Genomic DNA, 23,062 nt, shown 5'->3' with positions numbered 1-23,062 from the left:
ACCACACACAAGTTACAATCTGATGGTACAATCTCCTTTATATTTACCACCCGATTCCAGGGCCCTCTTGGTTAAATAAAAATTAATTTAACTATTTTAGGTGGGCCCTCTCACTCACTGGCACATTTGAAGCTGTGAGACCACCTTCTCTGCATTACCGAATTAGCCAATTTAAAGTGTACCTGTCTGTACAATCTTACTGTTTTCATTCAGGTCACAAAATAGCTACAAATATGGCGCCTTCTCTACAAGTGCGCATTACCACATGCCAGAAAGGAATCGTGAAAGAGTTGTCCGGCACCGTAACAGGGTGCTGATCGGTGCTCATAGTTGACCTGAAAAGTGAAGCTGGACTGCTGCAGCCTTTTTCAGATTCACTCCAACAGGTTAATATATTTTACTGTCAGCCACCGAGAAGCAAACAATTCTAAGCTTGGAGATGTAATGAACCTCGCGCCACCACGGGAGACAACATAACAATATGGTGCCTTTCTTCTGTGAAGTGGAAAAGAAACTTAAGTGCTTAGAGGGAAACTCCGCTTCAATTTGTGACCCAGATTCCATTCTGTACAGAGCCGCTTTTATGTGTGAGGCAAGCTGTTCTATGAATATTTTAGAGAGGATGGATGGGGTTCAGGGACAATGGCCTTGAGTAAAAAAGAACTTGTCATAGCAAAATACCTGTGGAAAAAGCCTCGGACATGCTCAGACTTTGAGCCAAATACAGGCCCTGAAGCAGTGAGGCTGACTACATTTTGCTTTGTGGCCTTGAATTAGTCTGCAGCTTAAAAAGTCAGAGACTGGTATTTTATACCTGATGCTTCTAGCAAAAGGTATTTTGATTTGTCTGCTGTTTAAAGTGTATTTGTCATTTATAAAAAAGCATGACAGATTTGTTTAGGTGATGGTCCAAGACTGCAGGCCTACTACAGAGGATTGGTCAGAGACTGCAGACCTACTACAGAGGATTGGTCAGAGACCGCAGGCCTACTACAGAGGATTGGTCAGAGACTGCAGACCTACTACAGGAGGATGGTCAGAGACCGCAGACCTACTACAGAGGAGTGGTCAGAGACCACAGACCTACTACAGGAGGATTGGTCAGAGACCGCAGGCCTACTACAGGAGGATGGTCAGAGACTGCAGGCCTACTACAGAGGGTAGTCAGAGACTGCAGGCCCACTACAGAGGATTGGTCAGAGACTGCAAAGAGAAAAGAGAATACAGTAGATCGTAGTAAAAAATAAAATGTGAAAGAAATAGACCAAACCATTTAACTAGCAGATGGCAGTGTAATCCATATATTGTCTTCACTGGTTTCAGCAGCAGTTAAGTACGGTGGTGTGGTATAGCAGTTCTAGCAGTATACAGTATCTCACAAAAGTGAGTACACCCCTCACATTTTTGTAAATATTTTATTATACCTTTTCATGTGACAACACTGAAGAAATGACACTTTGTTACAATGTAAAGTAGTGAGTGTACAGCTTGTATAACAGTGCAAATTTGCTGTCCCCTCAAAATAACTCAACATATAGCCATTAATGTCTAAACCGCTGGCAACAAAAGTGAATATTTGGGAATATAATTGGGCCCAATTAGCCATTTTCCCTCCCCGATGTCATGTGACTCATTAGTGTTACAAGGTCTCAGGTGTGAATGGGGAGCAGGTATGTTAAATTTGGTGTTATCGCTCTCACTCTGTCAAACTGGTCATTGCAAGTTCGATATGGCACCTCATGGCAAAGAACTCTGAGGATCTGAAAAAAAGAATTGTTGCTCTACATAAAAGATGGCCTAGGCTATAAGAGGATTGCCAAGACCCTGAAACTGAGCTGCAGCATGGTGGCCAAGACCATACAGCGGTTTAACAGGACAGGTTCTACTCAGAACAGGCTCTCGCCATGTTCCACCAAAGAAGTTGAGTGCATGTCCTCAGTGTCATATCCAGAGATTGTCTTTGGGAAATAGATATGAGTGCTGCCAGCATTACTGCAGAGGTTGAAGGGGTGGGGGGTCAGCCTGTCAGTCCTCAGACTATACGCCGCACACTGCATCAAATTGGTCTGCATGGCTGTAGTCCCAGAAGGAGGTGTCAAGCGTGTGTGGCTGCAACCAGGTGAGGGGTACAAAGGCAAGTGTGTGTTACCTACAGTCAAGCATGGTGGTGGGAGTGTCATGGTCTGGGGCTGCATGAGTGCTGCCGGCACTGGGGAGCTACAGTTCATGGAAGGAACCATTAATGCCAACATGTACTGTGACATACTGAAGCAAAGCATGATCTCCTCCCTTTGGAGACTGGGCCACAGGGCAGCATTCCAACATGATAACGACCCCAAACACATCTCCAAGACGACCACTGCCTTGCTAAAGAAGCTGAAGGTAAAGGTGATGGACTGGCCAAGCATGTCTCCAAACCTAAACCCTATTGAGCATCTGTGGGGCATCCTCAAGATGGAAGGTGGAAAAGCACAAGGTCTCCAACATCCACCAGCTCCGTGATGTCATCATGGAGGAGTGGAAGAGGACTCCAGTGGCAACCTGTGAAGCCCTGGTGAACTCCATGCCCAAGAGGGTTAAGGCAGTGCTGGAAAATAATGGTGGCCACACAAAATATTGCCAATTTTGGGTCCAATTTGGACATTTTCACTTAGGGGTGTACTCACTTTTGTTACCAGTGTTTTAGACATTAATGGCTGTCTATTGAGTTAATTTGAAGGGAAAGGAAATTTACACTGTTATACAAGCTGTACACTCACTACTTTACACTGCAGCAAAGTGTCATTACTTCAGTATTGTCACATGAAAAGATATAATAAAATATTTACAAAAACGTGAGGGATGTACTCACATTTGTGAGATACTGTACACATATGGTGGTGGAGAACATTTTTCTGACCTTGTCATTAGTGTGGGACTCTGAACAGTGAGCCGAGGTGTTCCCAGGCTCTCCCTGCATAACTGTGACATGACACAGAGCCAGTCCAGGGACACTTCTACTGTTCCAGGTCATGGTCTGATCAGGTCTGAGTAACAAATGTGCAGAGAAAACACTGACTGCTGGGGGCTTGAGAGCCGGGCAATAAGTACCAAAGGACCCCAAGCAAAGCACTGGAGTCGTAAATGATACATTGATCCCATCGCTTTCTTGTGAAATACAAATTGCTTTTTATGGTTTTTGTACAAAGTGGCAGCTTTTAGTGATGTTAGCAAATAATCCTCTAAACTATGGCTTAAAATAATAGTTCACAACCATTCTAAAATCAGTCCAGTTGCTTTATCAAACCTTTCCCACTAGAGCGGTCATTAATCAGGCTCTGATGGATGCAGCTATTCTCTCACTCTTGCGCTGTGTATCGGTTCTATGAAGTGACTGGATATGCCCGGCTTGTCTCGTTGGTTAACATTCATATATAAGGAGGAGGAGGAAGAAAGAATGCATCTTACAAGTACTAGCGCCAGTTATCTGGTTGTAGTATTTATATAGGGCGGCCACATTACAAAGTACACAAATCCATTTTTACAAATCCCCGTGTTAGAAAGAGAGTACAGTCGGATGTCCCTACCAAAGTCACACACAGGTGTACCCTAAGGTCATTTTAGGAATAGCCTACAAATAGGTTTTTGGGTTGTGAGGGTTAACTGGGGAGCTTATTTTTAACCCACACATGCACAAGGAAGACCGACAAACTTCCAAACAGATCGTATCCTTGGGGGGACAACACCAGAACTGTGCAAGGCAAAGACACTTGCATCTGACAGTGTATGTCCAGACTATATACAATGTTTATCTCAGCTAATATAGAGATGCATGTGCATGCTAAAGATAAAGTCTTTTCCAAAAAAAAAAAAAGGAAGGATGCGTCAATGGGAGAAATTAATATGCCTTAGCCCATGGTAGTTGCTGATACACAAAACTCTATGGTGGGAATACTACCATTAACCAAATTTAAAAAAGCACTATGTTTATAAAGAAATTAAAGAGAGAGAAATATAAACCTTGGAAAAAAAAGGAAAAATAGCAAGTTTGATTACAGACCTACCTTTTTATATAGAGGCCCCTTGCTACAAGCCACCCGTGTTCCAGCTACCAGAATACGCCTATGTGGCCAGACGAGGCTCAGCAGAGATAAAATTCGGAAGGGAGGCCTCTTCGGTTTATCTTGTCCCACAGGGAATCCTCCTGACAGAGCTAAATGCTTTATCTAGAGGCAGCAGGCCCCCTCTCGCTCTCACACTTCAGAGAGTCAGCAATTTATCTAGGGGAAGTTCTCTGGCAGAATGGGCACACTAGCAAATATTGGGAATTATATTCAGTTACTGACTGCACACAGGGAATCGGGAGGGTCATGTGGACACATAACAGCAGGCAGTGTTTGCATTCTTCTGGATCAACACGAGAGATATATGAGCTAGAAGTGCACCCGTAATACAGCAATAAACATCACACTGAAGAAAGAGGTTAGGCCAGGGAGATTTTGTACTTGGGTCCTTACAATGAAGGTTTTAGTGTACACTGGAAGTGTCATGTTTGTGGTGAACCTGTGGACAAAGGGGGTGGGTCCATGACAGCCTGAGCTCAAAGGAAGTGGTCTAAATAATGCTGGCTGTCACTGAACCCTGGAGACAGAAGAAGACAGGTCCAAGACAGTCTGGGCTCAGAAGAAGTGGTCCGAATTATGCTGGCCGTCATTCAACTCGGAAGACTGAGGACAAATTGACAGCCTGGGCTCAGAGGAAGTTGTCTGAATGATGTTGGCTGTCATTCAGCTCAATAATAGGGATCGGGACCATGACAGACTGGGCTCTGGGGAAGCAGTCTGTAATGGACCGCTCCTCCACTTTCCATGTTGAATGACAGCTAGCTTCATTCAGTCCACTTCCTCTGAGCTCAGGCTGTCATGGATGTGTTCTCAGTCTGAGTTGAATGACCGCCACCCTCATTCAGACTGCTTCCCCTGAGCCTAGGCTGTCATGGACTCATCCTCAGAGGAAGTAGTCTGAATGATGCTGGCTGTCATTGAACCCAGAGGACTAAGAACAGGTCCATGACAGCCTGAGCTCAGAGGAAGTGGACCAAATAATGCTGGCTGTCATTCAACCTGAAAAGCAGAGAACGGGTTCATTACAGCCTGGGTTCAGGAGGAAGTGGACCGAAAGATGCTGAACGTCATTCAACCCAGAAGACTGAGGATATCTAGTGGCAAGGAGGAATTACTGAGGGGGACAGCTATGAATTAAGTGAGGACTGCTTTACAGCCCACCTTCCACCAGCTGGAAATCAGTTGAACACCCTGCTGCACTGCAGTCACCATCCGGTGTCAAAGTTTACCTTCTGCTTATCTCTATAAACTGTTTAAGTAGACTTTTGGTGTTTTAGGACATGGGACAAGCATGTTCATTCTGCCTCATCTCCCACAACACAGCAACACCTGGTGCCTAAGTACTGTCACATTTGGAGAGGGGACTTACCCAATTCTACAGGGCTTTAGGAAATAAATAAATAAATCGCTATTTGCACACATTCCTTGTGGGGTTTGAAGGCAGACCTGGGGGAGCAGAAGTTTGAAGATAAGCAGAAGTGATGAAAAATTGTGGGATAGCTGGGTGGTACAGCTATTAACAGTTCATCATCATTTCAGGACATCAATATACACAGTGTTAAATACTCCCACAACCTAAACCTTCTAAGAATCGCCATCATTCCAGAATATTCGATGTAAGCTGTATTTAAAGTGTACCTTTACAACGGTCTACATTCACATTTGCTCTCCTTTTAAATTTAAGTGCATGCTGATCCCCCTGAATAATATTGCAGCAGGACTTGCAGCACCAACAAAGGACCAGATCGGTTGCTACAGTCTGTCCCATTGGTCCCAATCAATGGTCCCATTGATCCAAGTTAATGGTATACCTAGTCACATTCATCTGGACTTGTTCTGCAACACTGACTATCCTCTGCCACTCATCCAAGTAGTTTTTCCTTAGTTTCCTACTCTCAGTCCAGAATTTAAGAGGCTATTAGGACTTATAGTGAAAAGTCTTCAACAGACAGAGAAAATCCAGTTGAACGAGACCCACTACTACCTATAGTGAGGGGAAAAAAGGCATTTGATCCTCTGCTGATTTTGTACATTTGCCCACTAACAAAGAAATGATCAGTCTATAATTTTAATGGTGGGTTTATTTTAGCAGTGAGAGACAGAATAACAAAAAAATCCTGAAAAACACAACTTGGTACATGGTGGCAAAATCCTTGTTGGCAATCACAGAGGTCAGACGTTTCTTGTAGTTGGCCACCAGGTTTGCACACATCTCAGGAGGGATTTTGTCCCAATCCTCTTTGCAGATCCTCTCCAAGTCATTAAGGTTTTGAGGCTGACGCTTGGTAACTCGAACCTTTAGCTCCCTACACATATTTTCTATGGGATCAAGGTCTGGAGACTGGCTAAGCCACTCCAGGACCTTAATGTGCTTCTTCTTGAGCCACTCCTTTTTTGCCTTGGCCGTGTGTTTTGGGTCATGGTCATGCTGAAATACCCATCCATGACCCATTTTCAATGCCCTGGCTGAGGGAAGGAGGTTCTCACCCAAGATTTGACAGTACATGGCCCAGTCCATTATCCCTTTGATGCGATGAAGTTGTCCTTTCTTCTTAGCAGAAAAACATCCCCAAAGCATAAATGTTTCCACCTCAATGTTTGACGGTGGGGATGATGTTCTTGGGGTCATAGACAGCATTCCTCCTCCTCCAAACACGGTGAGTTGGGTTAATGCCAAAGAGCTAGATTTTAGACTCATCTGACCACACTTTCATGAAGTTCTCCTCTGAATCATCCAGATGTTCATTAGCAAACTTCAGACAGGCCTGTACATGCGCTTTCTTGAGCAGGTGGACCTTGCGGGCGCTGCACAATTTCAGTCATTCACGGTGTAGTGTGTTACCAATTGTTTTCTTGGTGACTATGGTCCCAGCTGGCTTGAGATCATTGACAACATTCTCCCGTGTAGTTCTGGGCTGATTCCTCACCGTTCTTCTCATGATCATTGAAACTCCATGAGGTGGGGAGGAACTGTCTACTGAACAATGGAGAACTATATGGTCTTGTGCAGCTAAGAGCTCTATATGTACACTTCATAAGGAAAACACTTATAAAAAGGTGCTAACACCATCTCGCTTACACATCATATACCCATCGGCTTCAAGACCGGGGCACGTTACTCCATATTTATTGGAACTGCCCAGCTCTCCAGCCCTATTGGCGCTCAGTACAGGGGCTTCTCCATCGGCTGTTTGAGGTGAATATCCCCCTCTCCCCTAAGCCGTTTCAACTCTGCCTTCTCCCTCCTAAACTCCCCGGATTAGCAAAAAAACTGACCACACATATACTCACAGCAGCAAGGTGCTTAGTGGCCCTACACTGGAAAAATTGACACCCCCCATCACTTTCAGACCTCTATGCCAGAATTAAAGATGTGGAGCTCATGGAGTCTACGTTGGCCCGCTAAGAAGACTATATGGTTCCACATACGGCAATTTGGGAGAGTTAGTATCTCCGGGTGGAACCCCCTTGATTGCTTGGGGAACCCCCTGCCATGTGGGCTGAGTCTGTGCGGGATCCTAGAGTGACGAGTCTAGCTGGTTGGATTTATTTTTCTATATACTTTTTCCTCCTCTTTCTCTCCCCCTTCCCCCCTCTTTTTTTTTTCTCTTCTATCTCTGGAAGTGCAGACCATGCAATCATAGGATAATTATTGTCCTGATAGTATGTTCAACTGATGATCAAGGTCTGCCTATAGGCATTACTACTGTATTGTGTTCACACTTTTCAGAGCCGTATTTCAGCCTCTTATTAAATCGGCTATGCTTCATGTTTGATATTTGCAGGATGCATCTATGCTACCCACATAAGTTTGTTGATTTCTCATTATTTTTCATCCCCCCCCCCCCCCTTTTTTTTAATTATTATTTTATTTCATTACCCCGCCTGTATTTGTGCCTTATATTTTTGTATTGAAACGATCAAAACTTAAATAAAAATTGTAAATTCTAAAAAGAAAAACTCAACCTTGCATGGGGCCACAGACCGAGGGAGATTGACAGTTATTTTGTGTTTCTTCCATTTGGGAATAATCGCACCAACTGTTGTCACCCTCTCACCAAGCTGCTTGGCTATGGTCTTGTAGACCATTCCTGTCTTGTGTAGGTCTACAATCTTGTCCCCGACATCCTGGGACAGCTCTTTGGTCTTGGCCATGGTGGAGAGATTGGAATCTGATTAAAAGCTTCTGTGGAAAGGTATCTTTTATACAGGCAACAAGCTGAGATTAGGAGCACTCCCTTTAAGAGAGTGTTCCTAATCTCAGCTCATTACCTGTATAGAAGACACCTGGGAGCCAGAAATCTTGCTGATTGATAGGGGATCAAATACTTATTTCACTCAAATCAAGCAAATCAATTTTTAACTTTTTTTTTTTTAAATGTGTTTGTCCAAATATTTTTGTTGTTATTCTGTCTCTCACTATTAAAAAAAAAACCTACCATTCAATTTTATAGAATTATTATTTCTTTGTCAGTGGGCACATGTACAAAATCAGCAGGGGATCAAATACTTTTTCCCTCACTGTATACAGTTTAAATTACTGTGAATTAAGCATCTCAATGGGGTTCAGGGCAGGACTTAGGGTGGTGGGGGCCCCTGAGCTTGAGTCACTTTCGGGCCCTACCTTCTTTACATATGCACAGCTCTATAAAACAGAAATAGAAAAGGACAAGGTGCGCCAGACTCAGTGCAGTATTAAAGAACTTCTGTTTAATTGGACAAGACAAAACAGCCAAATGGCTATTCAAAAAAGTAGATAATATATAAGCGTATAAGTTGGGGATACTGTACTGGTATTCGTCCTGGGTCCACGATTAATAAAAGCAATAAAAATGGATAAAATGATAACCGTATTTATCGGCGTATAACACGCGCTGGCGTATAACACTCACCACAAGTTTAGGAGGGAATTTTAAGGAAAAAAACGTACATTTAAATGCCCATCAATGCAGCCTTATCTGTGTCCACCTGCAGCCTTGTCAGTGTCATTTGCAGACTTGTCAGTGTAGCCTTGCTCCAGTGTCATTGCAGCCTTTCAGTTTAAAAATGGCGCCACCGAGATACAGAGTCGGATGACCTGTGTCTCTCGGCGGTTTTCGGCCACTCTCGGCGGCTTTCGAAGCGGCCAGGGCCCGCGTGGCCCCCGGGCTTGAGCCCAGTCAAGCCCAATGGAAAGTCCGGCCCTGATGGAGTTCTTATGGAGATAAAAACACAGTTCTGTACCATAGCTCATACAGGTTTGTGAAATGGGGTTTCCGTGCCTCTTTCTTTTTGAAAAAGATGAGGAGCTTACTAGCAGAGGCATTCATTCCTGCATAAAAGCTTCAAGCTGCTTTTAAATTTTCCAAGTCAAATGATGGATATCAAAACTACAATGTTAACAAACCTCACCAAGGATTGTAATTGTTTTCTGTACATCGTATTCCCTGTCTAAGGCTAATGGATGAGATGTGTTCCCATCATTCTGAATCACCATGCAGCTGTCTCGGCACCATATTAAAAACACAATGCTAACAAGGCAGCAGGTTAACAGACCTGTCAGTGGGATGTCAGGGAAAGCCACAGGACATTTATCAGCAATGGAAAACAGTAATGTTGCAGGTAAAAACCATTAAGCAGTCAGATTTAAGTATTTACATTGCGCTAATAAAGTAACAAATAGCTGATTGGTTGATCAGGGCCACGCCGCTATGTTCCATCTTACTGGATGAGCCCCAGTGTTCTATAAAATAATGAGCAACTAGTAAAAGATGAACGCAAAGTATTTTGGATTTCTGGTAACAATGGTCACCAGGAAATAAAAGGATGTTGAATTTTTCCAGCAGGCAAACAACAATAAAAATATGACAGAGGTTCTCAACTATCCCTAGTCTACTCCAAAGCTAAAAAGGAAGAGTTATGGACCTTTTCAGAATAGAGACTCAACGCTGTATACCTAAAACCCCCTGTCTTTTCCAGTTCGGTCAAAGGTTAAATCATTAGTTTGGAGGTATTGGCGAAAACTGGAGAAACCGGGAGAGGCAAAAAAAAAATAAGTATTGTCACCAGAGGTTGCCTAGCAAGAATTTGGTTGGGAATTTTGTTTTCCCAACAGGTTTCAAATGGACCTTGCAGTGCCGCTCAAAGTTGAGACAGATACCTCCCCTCCGGTTGCAGTGAAGGGAGCTGGCGTCAGTGCACCAGAGGTATAAGAGCATTATCAAAGATAAGAAAAAGCGCCTCTCACCAACCCATTCAATTAGTACGTACATGAATGTAGCCTCAGCCAATGGCGCTCCAGCCGCACCCCCCGCACATGTTTGTCTGTGACCAAGCCCCGGTGAGCAGGGAGAAAAATGTCAGGGGAGTGTGGCTGGAGAGGTGCTGGCTGAGGCCACATTCATCTACATACTAATGCATTGGGTTGGTGAGGTTCTTCTCTTTGATAATTCCCAACTGGTTTGCTTTAAAATAAAGAACCAAAGTCCTTCTGTGGAAAACTGTAAGAAGCTAGAGTTTCTGGACAAAAAAGAAGCATGCAAAGTCTCCTCTGCCAAAACAATTGTGGCTGGAGTCAGTTCTTATGTACGCTGAATGGCCCATGCATCATATTAACACCACAGCTCATTCTTGGCATGCCAAGAACAGAGCTAGGTGCCAGGGAAAATACACATCAGTGGCTTTCGCCACGAGGAGTGCCGCAGGACCTGGACAAAGCAGCGGGGGATAGACGGATCAGCAACTGGAGCGTGGACCAATCAAGACTAGACCGGGGCACACTTGGAGGTAAGTGCACAATAATATGCAAGTATGCTGTAGACAGTATGGTGAGATCCCACCCAACCCATGCAGAATTGAGTTCTGCTTTAAATTCTGTAATGCATCTCTTTAGTAACCGTCAAGTATATTCATGCTCAGCGTATAAAAAGAGACAAATCTGCCCAACTTGGAACTTGTTGTTTTGTGTATGCTCCGATTTGTTGAGCTGCCTTTGTAGTTCTGATGATGTTTAAGTTACCAACAAACTTATGTAATTGTATCTTGCATTACCCCTGTATTGTTTTGTATAATGCAACTTATGGTTAAATGAAGGAATTACTAAACTAAAAATAAAAAAAGAGAAGCAAGGAAGAAGAGGAAAAACCATTACAGAAGAAGGGAAGTGTAACCCCATGGTTAGGACATATTCTATCTAGTATTATATATACTCCTCGGGGGGTACTTAGGGGGGCACTTCTGCTGGGTAAAGTTATTTCACATTCAACAGTCTGTTTTATTCTAGCAAATGCAAGTTGAATCATTTGTAAACGTAAGAAGGAAACATTGAGGAAGAATTGCAGTGCAATCATTATCAGTGCATAAGCAATAGTAACTTATGTGCCTGTTCTATGCGACTTTTGATCTTATAAGGATAACTTCATGCCTTTCGTTTATCAGTACTTGTGTAGTGTAACAGGATTTCCAGGTCCCAACAAAGCGAGGCAAGGAGCCCAGCATGCCCCTACCTACCTGTAAGCAGTCTCTGTCTAACCCTTTGTTCTCTGGATGAGTACATTCATTGGTCTCTCCTCTGTATGGATGGTGGCAGAAGGCGCAGGCACTTTCTGTGTGTCATATGTGCAGTTACATGAGCCGGCAGTGGAGCAGCTTGAGTTACATCAATCCTTCCTGTGTCTCCTCTATTAATAGCTCCAGAGCTGGAGGGGGCAAGCTTTACAGACAGACCTACCAAAAACTGTCACTTCCATAGGAGCACAACACAGGCTGGAAACCACAAACGTCACACAGGAGAGGGGCACATACAGAATAATGAGCACGCACATTTGCAGTGGGTAGGATGTAAAACTTTCATTGCTTTTTGTAGAACTAGAAGCCACATGAACTTTATGACCTTGTTCTGGGTTTTTAAGCATAGGATTTCCAGCATGTGCCAAGCACTGAGCAGCAATGCCCCCGAGCACACTGAATGGACAGGAAAGGGGACAAACCAACATAGAGACACTGAACTATACCATCCAATATCACAGATGAGTTTAAAGCTGAACTCCAGGCAAATCTCTAAATACACCATTGGAAGACACAGATTTGATTTCTCTTATCTGCCAAAAGATTTCTAATTCTGTCCAGCCATTTTTGTATTTGCTACACATCTGCCAGGCAGAACAGCCAGGAAGGTGACATCGCTTGCCCTGTCAGAGTTAAGAAATACACTGGTGTCACCTCCCAGTCTACATCCTGCCAACTGGGTAATGTACAGTAGGAGAAACAACACCCTAATATGTCACCAACTCGTGCAGAGTCCGATTAGATTCTAGTGTGGTCCCTCTCCCTGTATAAGTGCCAATGTGCAGGAGATGACCAGAGGTTAATATCAAGAGCAATTCGGGTACTTCTGATTCTATGTAGTAACACATTTTGCTATTTTTTGGGGAATACACAAATTCATTAGATGGTGTTCAGCTTTAAAGGAAGCTTGTGTTAACAGAAATATTGAGGTTGCAATTGCGTTATTTCCTTCTGGAAACCCTAACTGACTGGCTGTCCAAGGCTTCAGTACTTTGGTAGTTACTGATCAGAAAAAAGCGTGCAGCCTGCGAACTGGCAAGCTTTGAAGGAACTGGGTAAGCATGACAACCACCCACTTTTTTTTTTCCTCCTAATTGTAATGCTTGCCATTGGCAATCTGTTGGCAGGTCCATGTCTACTGACAAAAAGTGGACTGTAGTCACCCCAAATCAGAATGTAACTGCCTTAAAAGAGAAGAATAGCACACACCAGCCTTTCTATACAGGGAGAAGCAGTAATGCTTCGCTCCCATTCTGCACTGAGCCTCCTTAATCCCAATTAAGCAGGGTGGGGAAGAGCTGAATGCCTGTATACAGCTTTGAGTGTTGAGGGACATTTAGGTTGTTAGTGAGAGTGTTACTAATGGAAGCTTATTTCCATAATGACAACTCTTCGAATGAACCAAATCCATGAATTATAAAAGAAACCTTGCTATAATACAGGATGAGCACATAGCAATGAAATATGACAACAAGCCCAATACACCCTGAAGAATGACATGCATACTATGGGGTATAGGAAGCAAAAAGAACAAAAAAAAAGGAGGAGTGGTCCAAATGAGGTTTCATCTGTCATATTCTATAGACCAGTGACAACTTCATAGAATAGTGACATCTTAGGATTGCATTGTTTTCCAAGGTTCATGACCCTCCATGTAAAGCTGGCAAGGATGTTCTACCACTTAGGGCAGCCTTCAACTCTTTACTGCTGAGGAAGTACAAGCTTCAGCAATCCCACGACACCAGGCCATGCTGGGACTGCTATTAAATTTATGCTGAAGTCCATCGCTTTGTTACACTGATTAAATTACTACCTCATTTTCAGAGGTATCAGTCTACCCTACCAATGTTTTCCAAAGACATATGCTCTTCCTTCATACTAGATAGAGACCGGTGTATTAAAGCTTTCACCCAAAACTGGTGCTTTACTTCTGGATGGAGGTCAATGGAATTGATCCCTTATTAATTTATTACAGGTACTTATATAGCACCATCAATTTACGCAGTGCTTTACATATATATTGTGCATTCACATCAGTCCCTACCTCAAGGAGCTTACAATCCAAGGACTCACATTCAAAGGGTCAATTTAGACAGGAGACAATTAACCTACCAGCAGGTCTTTGGAGCGTGGGAGGAAACCAGAGTACACAGGAGGAAACCCACGCAGGCACAGGGAAAACATGCAAACTCCAGGTAGGTAGTGCCCCGATTGGACTCAAGGACTCCAGTAGTCAGATCTTTCTCCCCACCTGCTGCAGCATTCACTAGAAGGTCCTGCGCTTTCTTCTGGATAGAAAATACAGCGGGCAAGGGGTATGGATATGGTTCCCAAGATGTACATTGAGGGCAGCTGATCCAAAAATCTTGATAGAAGTGTCAAAGAAAAGTAGCAAAAAATAAAAATAAAAATAAAAATAAAAATCTTCTCCAAGAGGTCCATTACCTAAAAAGCATAGCAAAAAACTGGAGCCTCACATAGCAGGTGGGGTTATATGGGTACACTGGAGGCAGGTCCTATTAAAGCTTTTGCCAGTGTCCAAACACTTGAATGTAGTGACACATAACCCATAGTCTAAGAACCAACCCATGACCCGAAGTGTACATTTATGATAAAAACATTGCAAAATGCATCTGGCACCCACACAGGGGTTTTCCCCATCCTAGCATTCCCACTCCAAAACACATAGCCATATCACAGCAAAATGTGACGTCACAAAGCTACTAGGTTACTGGGACACCACTCTGAACTTGTGAAGGTTTAGACACAGCTAAGCTGAGAAGATCCCAATTACCGTGGAGTATCTATTACCTACGTTGTGCAGTCACCAGCAAGAATACCACAAACGTGATCAGAGCTACCACGTATACATATAGGATTACAGGGCAGGATAGGCTGGATCCCTGATTTAATTTCACAATACAGGAGCAGAGACCATGTTGTATCTCTGGTTAGGCAGATCCTAAATATGAAGGTAACAGAACAGCACCTCTAACAAGGTCCAAGAGTTTGAAGAACACAAGAGTACCACACTCATGATTTTAGAGTTTAGAAATATTTATATATAAAAATCAAGAAAAATTAGCCAGCGTGTTTCAGGAGGTTGCAGAGAGCCCCCTTCATCAGGGCTTAAAGTGCTGGATGGGGTGAAAATGGCAGACTCGAAGGAGTTTGTGAAGTTGTGCAATAAAATTGCTCCTTTTCTTAAAGCAGGCTTCAACAGTTGGTTATTTAGAAACACTACATATACATGAAGTTATGGTGCTAGCTAAACTTTTTTAAGCTTTGTGGAAGGGTTAGAACCCCCCATCAGCTGTTTAGAACGGTCTGTATTCACCTGCTTCCTTTGTTCTGGTAACGAGAAATCAACATTTTATGATCGCCACTGGATCAGGAATGAAGAGGAAATACCTGTTCCTGTGGCAACAAACAATTTTAAAATAATTCTGGGAAGATTTCTTCTTTTGGTATGGTTTTTCCAGAGCAGAAAATTAACAGAAATCTCCAAAATGAAACAGAATTTTAATAAAATAATAATAAAAAGAAAACCTGACAAGGGTTTGAGTCAATCCCTACTCTATTGAAATTAAAAAAAAAAAAAAAAACTCTGGACTATAGGTGCACTGTGAATAGCGTGGTACACCCCATCTAGATTCCAGCTGAACTGCTGTTAGTGGTAGTGTTGCGGTAAAAGTATTTTTTTTTTTAGCACAGAGCCCCTGCACCTTAGCATTGTTTGCAAAGGGTTACCATCAATGCCAAAGCCGTTTTGAGTGAAGGTAACGCAGGTGTTCACCTTCCCAACACAAGTGGTGCCTTTCCAATACACTGCTAAAAAGCAAAACAACCCTTCGAGTCAGGATAAGAGAAACATCTTGTATTACATCTACAAGTGTCTATAGCAAGACAACCTTCCAAAACCACATTCTTCCCCAGTGACCTATTTCCAGCCGCGTTTTGCACATTTTACATCCAGATGAATAATTTTTATACAAGGTGTTAAAATGTTCTTAATTCCATCAGCAAACATCTACAGAGACGCTTCTAGAAAACCTGCTCAAGACCAGCAAGGACCCCATTCCGGGATTTAATAGTTGACATCATTACATCTTCCCCTCTCCCACATCTTCGTGTTAATATTTAATATCGGCGGATGGCCCTTGGAGGGATGAAATCACTTCCCAGAGGTGTGTAAACACTCACAGACCCCTAGGTAATATTCTACTTAATGTGTTATTTGTCAGAGTACTGAAATTGTGCTGAGCCAGCACTGGAAAAGGTGCAGCCTCTGCTCCCGTTGCTGCCGATCACATCCTCTCCTCCGCTACTTACAAATGCAGTACACATCGGCAGGATTTAGCTAGAAGCCAAAAAAAAAAAAAAGCAGGCTTTTGTTCTTTAGGGGCTTCCATGTTAACCAGAGACACAGCCTATTCCCTCCTAACAGTATTACGGTTGCACTTCTAGCAACAGCGAAGTTTCGCTTCCCCTAAATGGACATGGTTACCCAATGTGTGTATATTGTCGATTACAGTAAACTTGGTACGGCACTGACTCCAGTATTCTGCTTCCTTCAGAATTTAAATATGTTTGATAGCAGATTTGACTGTTAAAGTATTGTAGGCCAATTACCGGGGAGGACTTAGATCATTTGAGATCATGTGCTTGGATGGGGGAGGTCATGGGATGGAATGGAGAGCCTACTGTGTTGAGCCCCGACAAAAATAAAAGCTTCTAGTGTGTAGTTAATCATATCTCATTACACCTTCATTTAGTTAACAGCATCATAAATATTGCATGTACGAGTGCAGAGAGGAGGCCAGCCAAGACTTATGTTGGTACATTGGGTTCTTGGCCTCCTACCCTAGAAACAGGCCCACAAGAATGATCACTATAGCTCTTGGAGTGAGGTGGGGTGCACAGGCATGGCACCAAGAACTGTATATATGGCTGCTGTAGGAAGTGAATTGGCAGAACTGTGGTTATGGGCTTCTGTCATGGGGGGGGGGGTGGGTGGTAGGGATGGAGAATATTGTATACATGGCCACTGTATGCGAAGGGAAAGATGTTCTGCCACACAGCTAGTAAGATTTATCCAGACGTATCCTAATATGTTCTAGCTTATTAATAAATAAGACAAAGTGTAATGTGCAAAATGGAATAGTTTATCACAACCAGTCAAAAAATAATTTGCATTGGGCAAGACAGCTACTGTATTTCTCTAAGTTTTAATAGCCCTAAATTTTAACATAGCAACTTTTTTAAAAAATATATATAAATAAATAAAATAGGGAAGGATCTCACACCAACATTTTTGTGCTGGAGGAGGTACGACCCCAGAGTGGGCCAAGAAATAAGATCTAAGATCTTAAAACCAATATCCCCCAATAGTGAGGAATGGCAGCACTTACTAACAGCAATGCAATGTATAACAAAACCATATAAAAATAAAAATGAGAATTGTCTTAATTGTACATTATTCCACATGTGTATGTGCTCAGTGTTCATAGCATTCCAGATTCAGTTTGGTGCAAGAGAAAGAAAAAGCGATGGTGAAGATGGTGTTTCCAGGCAGGATAGCTCCAGCCAAAGGAAGAATACCGGAGGATAAGGACAACACAAAGCACTCACCAGATCGCACTGACCCCTTGATTTAACAAGCGAGTCGACGTGACGCTTTATGTCTCCTCCTGGTAAGGTATTGCTCTCCTCCTTCCTGAATAGTCCCCCAAAGATTCAATCCTAATAAGGAACTCTGGAGTATTAACAAGTGGCATAGATTAGGAAAAGAAAACAGGGCTTTATATAGTGAAAGCACCGTTAATTCAAAAATAAAATTGTAAAAAAAAAAGAAAAATTAAATAATGTATTATGCTCTCACAGCATAATAGTTTCAATAGATTAAAACGTATCTCTCCATCATCCAAGATGGCTGCCGGAATCAACCACTGGTACGAGATGGGACGTTGCCAGGAGTTTCCACCCAACGCATTTCATCATAATTGTGTGACGTCTTCAGGATCTGGCCTAAGATCTTACACTCAAAAGGAAGCTCTCCCTGTGTCTGCAGGGGTGTCCCCTAGGATCCCTGGGAGTAGTCTATAAAGCATCAGAAGGATAAGAGCACCGCCAACCTTAATTCAGACCAGTAATTCTTTTTTTCTTTCTCACCAAAAAAAAAAAAAAATCACCACACACAATCACACTTGAACCCCCCCCCTATTAATCAGTGCTTGTGCGCTGGCAGATTTTTGTACTGGACAGCTGTAAAATGATAGGGATAATATGAGATCTAGGTCACCAGACTGTATAAAAGAAATATTTTATAATATATTTTTGACAGTTCGCTTTGTTTCCACTTAATACCAGGCCAGGATTTCCCAAACTTGGTCATGGAAAGCTGTGATCTTCAATGGACAGTCTACACTGAGCACCAGCAGAGCCATTAAGGTCAGAGATGTCAATCAAACACCGGCGGCTACTGACAATGCTTTCAGGATTTTGATTAGTCTAATTATCATGCAATAAACCAATTAATGTTTCTACATAAATCATCCCGGCCAGGAATTCCCACTGAGGTCTATCTATGCTTGCTGGGCTGCCTCTGACCTGCTGCAGTTGTTGGCCCTTGTCATGGGAAGAAATGGAAATGATTTATAAAAAAAATAGCTGGGTTATTAGTTCTGCTCCAGCTACACTTACAAATGAGAAGTTCAGTGATAAGGGCAAGTCAGATAGCTGCAATTCCACCATTTTACTATTGAGGAAAGGGAAGCCCTCTGATCCTATGTGTTATGCAGAATTTCCTGGGAGAAATAATCTTCATCTGGGACTTCCAATCATAATTACATAGTTAGTAAGGTTGAATAAAGATATGATACCAAACTGAAAATTGCCATCAGTTGTCATCTGTAAAATAGCTGCAGGCCAGCAGGAGTTCCAAGTAGGAGATGACCACCACCGAGTTATATATGCACCTCAATGCAAAGTCAACAATGTTTTAGCAATGTTTACTATGTGCAGTTCTCCAAACCTGCCCTTTAAAATTACATCCCTCCTCTTCTTGATCCACTCTGGGCAGCCTATGGCTCACTCGCTATTTGATCTTGGACAGGGCAATATTTTTTTTTGCGAGCTGACCCCTTTCTCCAGTAAGATGTCCACATCAAGCTCAAATATACACAAAACGTTCATTTTCCAAAGTATGGATCCCTCTATGCATGCGTTCACATTGTTCCACTGTGTTCTAGTGCGTTACTGCATACGAGTTAATGTGCATTATAGTAAAGCAGCCCATTCATTTTAAATGAAGTCCAGGATGAAATATTTACGAGGCGTGGGGATTTCTATGCTTATTCAACCAATAAATGAAGGAATTGTCAATTAATTTTAATCTCCATAGCTTGCATGAATGAGGCTTCCGAAGAGAACAGATCTCCCTTAACCGTGACCAAAAAAAAAAAAAAAAGGTATAAAAGACAATATCCATAGACTGGGATTTTACAGGCATCCAGACTATTCATTTATAAAGATACAATTATTATTGTCACATATTATAGCACATCAATTAAAAATAACAGACAAATGTTAAAAAGATAAGGGATCATAGCAACAGCTTAAGTATAGTATTCTCATATTCTGACACTCTTCTTCATATATTATTGTACATTCACATCAGTCCCTGCCCTCAAGGAGCTTACAATCTAAAGTGCTTAACTCGCATTCACACAGTATCTCACAGAAGGGAGGTTTACCCCTCACATTTTTGTAAATATTTTATTATATCTTTTCATGTGACAACACTGAAGAAATGACACTTTGCTACAATGTAAAGTAGTGAGTGTACAGCTTGTATAACAGTGTAAATTTGCTGTCCCCTCAAAATAACTCAACATACAGCCATTAATGTCTAAACCGCTGGCAACAAAAGTGAGTACACTGCTAAGTGAAAATGTCCAAAATTGGGCCCAAAGTGTCAATATTTTGTGTGGCCACCATTATTTTCCAGCACTGCCTTAACCCTCTTGGGCATGGAGTTCACCAGAGCTTCACAGGTTGTCACTGGAGTCCTCTTCCACTCCTCCACGATGACATCACGGAGCTGGTGGATGTTAGAGACCTTGCACTCCCCCACCTGCCATTTAAGGATGCCCCACAGATGCTCAATAGGGTTTAGGTCTGGAGACATGCTTGGCCAGTCCATCACCTTTACCCTCAGCTTCGTTAGCAAGGCAGTGGTCGTCTTGGAGGTGTGTTTGAGGTCGTTGGACTACTGCCCAGCAGCCCAGTCTCAGAAGGGAGGGGATCAGGCTCTACTTCAGTATGTCACAGTACATGGTAGCATTCATGGTTCCCTCAATGAACTGTAGCTTCCCAGTACCAGAAGCACTCATGCAGCCCCAGACCATGACACTCCCACCACCATGCTTGACTGTAGGTAAGACACACTTGTCTTTGTACTCCTCACCTGGTTGCTGCCACACACGCTTGACACCATCTGAACCAAATAAGTTTATCTTGGTCTCATCAGACCACAGGACATGGTTCCAGTAATCTATGTCCTTAGTCTGCTTGTCTTCAGCAAACTGTTTGCGGGATTTCTTGTGCATCATCTTTAGAAGAGGCTTCCTTCTGGGATGACAGCCATCCACACCAATTTGATGCAGTGTGTGGCGTATGGTCTGAGCACTGACAGGCTCACATCCCACCCTTTCAACCTCTGTAGCAATGCTGGCAGCATTCATACGTCTATTTCCCAAAGACAACCTCTGGATATGATGCCGAGCACGTGCACTCAACTTCTTTGGTCGACCATGGCGAGGCCTGTTCTGAGTGGAACCTGTTCTGTTATACCACTGTATGGTCTTGGCCACCATTATGCATCTCAGTTTCAGGGTCTTGGCAGTCTTCTTATAGCCTAGGCCATCTTTATGTAGAGCAACAATAATTTTTTTCAGATCCTCAGAGAGTTCTTTGCCATGAGGTGCCATGTTGAACTTCCAGTGACCAGTATGAGAGAGGGAGAGCAATAACACCAAAATTTAACACACCTGCTCCCCATTCACACCTGAGAGCTTGTAACACTAACGAGTCACATTACACCGGGGAGGGAAAATGGCTAACTGGGCCCGATTTTTTACATTTTCACTTAGGGGTGTACTCACTTTTGTTGCCAGCGGTTTAGACATTAATGGCTGTGTGTTGAGTTATTTTGAGGGGACAGCAAATTTACTGTTATACAAGCTGTACACTCACTACTTTACATTGTAGCAAAGTGTCATCTGTTCAGTGTTGTCACATGAAAAGATATAAGAATCTATTTACAAAAATGTGAGGGGTGTACTCACTTTTGCGAGATACTGTACATACATGCATTCTAGGGCCAATTTAGACATGAGCCGATTAACCCCCCAGCATGTCTTTGGAGTGTGGGAGGAAACCCGAGGACTGGGAGAACATGCAAACTCCAGGCAGGTGCCATGGTTGGGATTCGATCCAAAAACCATAGGGCTAACCCCACTTAGCCACTGTGCTAACACACACACACATAAAATTAATATATATATATATATATATATATATATATATACACACACATATACATACACACACACACATAGGACCTATAAACTGTACAACTCAGTTAAACGAACTGAAATCCTTTAGGTGCAGTGAAGTAAAAATAAAAATAATAAAATATGGTTGCATAAGTGTGCACACCCTTAAAACGAAAACTCTGTTGCAGCACCTTTTGATTTCATTACAGCACTCAGCCTTTTGGGTATGAATCTATCAGCACGGTGCATCTTGACTTGGCAATATTTGCCCACTCTTCTTTGCAAAAACACTCCAAATCTGTCAGATTGCGAGGGCATCTCCTGTGCACAGCCCTCTTCAGATCACCCCACAGATTTTCAATTGGATTCAGGTCTGGGCTTTGGATGTATGCTTTGGGTCGTTGCCACGCTGAAAGATGAAGTTCCTCCTCATGTTCAGCTTTCTAGCAGAAGCCTGAAAGTTTTGTGCCAAAATTAACTGGTATTTGGAACTGTTCATAATTCCCTCTACTTTGAGTAGGGCCCCTGTTGCATCTGAAGAAAAACAGCCCCAAAGCATGATGCTGCCACCACCATGCTTCACGGTGGGTATGGTGTTCTTTTGGTGATGTGCAGTGTTGTTTTTGCGCCTAACATATCTTTCGGAATTATGGCCAAAAAGTTCAACCTTGGTTTCATCAGACCAGGATTTCCAGCATGGTTTGGGAGACATCAGATGTGTTTAGATGGCAAAATTTAGACGGGCTTGGAAGTTTTTTTCTTCGTAAGAAAAGGCTTCCGTCTTGCCCCTCTACCCCATAGCCCAGACATATGAAGAATACGGGAGATTGTTGTCACATGTACCACACAGCCAGCACTTGCCAGATATTCCTATGGCTCCTTTAATGTTGCTGTAGGCCTCTTGGCAGCCACCCTGACCAGTTTTCTTCTCGTCTTTTTATCAATTTTGGAGGGACGTCCAGTTCTTGGTAATGTCACTGTTTTTCCATATTTTCTCCACTTGATAACTATCATCACTGTGTTCTATGGTATATGTAATGCCTTGGAAATTCTTTAGTACCGTTCTCCTTATACCTTTTAACAATGAGATTCCTCTGATGCTTTGGAAGCTCACTGGGGACCATGGCTTTTGCTGTAGGATGTGACTAAGAAAATGTCAGGAAAGACCTACTAGAACAGCTGAACTTTATTTGGGGTCAATCAAGGGCACTTTAAATGATGGCAGGTGTGTACTGACTCCTATACAACATGAGTTTGAATGGGATCGCTTAATTCTGAACACAGCTACATCCCCAGTCATAAGAGGGTGTGCACACTTAGGCAACCACATTATTTTAGTTTTACATTCTCCCCCTTTGTTTTTGAGTAGTGCAGTTTATAGGTCACATTAAAAAGGTGTGCAGATTTTATATACAATTTTTTTTTTATCTTAACAGATTCTCTGCATTAAAGGAAGAAAAAAAAACATCTTTCCTAGCCCCCACTCCATCCTTATACATTTACCACTGGCTCCTGTCACCTGTCCAGCATCGCTCCCCTTACTTCTTGCTTTTCAGACACTGCGGGCAGCAGGAGCCATAGACTATCACTGGCGTCAGTCAAACTCCTGTTAGGAGGGACCAGAGTGTGGATTTCTGGTGCGGTGTGTGTCTATGGATGCACATAGTCCAGCTAAGAAACGTGCGCATGCGGGTGTCTCCTTAACACCTAGCTTGCCAAGTAGGCACCTGGAGCCAACAGCAGGTTACATCGCCAGCAGGAAACTTCCTGAAAAGCAAAAAATTCTGCTTTCTGTGCAATATCATCGCACAGAGCAGGTAAGTGTGCCCTTTGTTAATTTTATTTTTTTCTTATTAC

General features: G+C 42.8%; 1 protein-coding gene across 10 annotated transcripts in view; it reads right to left on the bottom strand.

Moving 5' to 3' along the window:
• The window catches only part of LOC141114125 (microtubule-associated protein tau-like), a 115,342-nt gene that overhangs the window by 69,041 nt on the left and 23,239 nt on the right, over positions 1-23,062 (bottom strand). The window contains exon 1 of one of the 10 annotated variants that reach the window (XM_073607615.1): positions 11,592-11,737. The exons of 8 other annotated variants lie outside the window; for them this stretch is intronic. The gene's annotated coding sequence lies outside the window, so the exon portion shown is untranslated. Of the gene's footprint in view, positions 1-4,043; positions 4,192-11,591; positions 11,738-23,062 lie in introns of those variants that run through there. One more of the 10 variants, XM_073607613.1, reaches the window with a different exon arrangement.

The sequence above is a fragment of the Aquarana catesbeiana genome, linkage group LG12, assembly GCF_042186555.1.
Source record: "Aquarana catesbeiana isolate 2022-GZ linkage group LG12, ASM4218655v1, whole genome shotgun sequence".
Classification (NCBI taxonomy): Eukaryota; Metazoa; Chordata; class Amphibia; order Anura; family Ranidae; genus Aquarana; species Aquarana catesbeiana.
The sequence above is the reverse complement of the archived record's forward strand: the minus strand, read 5'-3'. Positions and strand labels throughout refer to the sequence as shown.